Genomic DNA, 893 nt, shown 5'->3' with positions numbered 1-893 from the left:
TAGTGCTAGGGAATTCTGGGAACCGTAGTTTGTAGGACTTTTAGCCTCCTCTGTTGAAGCGTTCTGGCGCCACAGCAAATTACAGTTCCCAGGATTCCCTAGCACTGAGCCAGGGCAGTTAAAGCAGTCTCAAAGGAGATTACGGTCCAAAACACAGTGCAGAAATAATGTGGTTTGAGATTGCTTTAACTGCCCTTGGAATCATAGTTTATTGTGGCACCAGAGCTCTCTCTGACGGAGAAGGCTAAAAACGTCTCACAAAACTACACTTCCCAGGATTCCCCAGCAATGAGTCAAGGCAGTTGTTTATTTATTTATTTACGATATTTATACTTTAGAGCCGTCTCAGACTGGATTGTTTCTGCAGTGTGTTTTGGACCCATTTCTGTACTTTTGGCCTCGGTGTCTTGGAATCCTGGGAATTGTAGTTTGTTGTGGCACCAGAGCACTGTCTGTCAGAAGCGGCTATTAAATGTCTCTCGCAAAACTACAGTTCCCAGAACTCCTTAGCATTGAACCACTACTAGGGCAGTTAAAGCGGTCTCAAAGGGGATTATTTCTGCAGTGTTGTGCTTTATTGGGACCTAAACATTATAACCCGAGAGGGCCACGAAAGAAGGCTCTGAGGAGAGGAGGAAGCGCCTCAGTGGCTGCAACGGCAGCAGAGCCGCCAACCGCCTCCTCTCCCGCCTGAGTCGAATTTTTAAACTGCGTGACTGATCACAAACAAGAGCTCGCGCAGAGAGAGAAAGAGAGAGGGCCGATTGTGACGTAGGCCCAAGCGGGGGAGGGCGTGGCCGCGCGCGCGCCAAGACCCCTCTTTCAGCCGCCGCAGCCAATCACCTCTCAGCTCGTCCTCCCGGCCGACCAATCGCGGCGCGCGTTATTGGCGG

The sequence above is a fragment of the Sceloporus occidentalis genome, unplaced genomic scaffold (assembly GCF_023333645.1).
Source record: "Sceloporus occidentalis isolate IW3139 unplaced genomic scaffold, rSceOcc1.0.p SCAF_5, whole genome shotgun sequence".
NCBI classification, from domain to species: Eukaryota; Metazoa; Chordata; class Lepidosauria; order Squamata; family Phrynosomatidae; genus Sceloporus; species Sceloporus occidentalis.
This window is presented reverse-complemented; position numbering follows the sequence as displayed.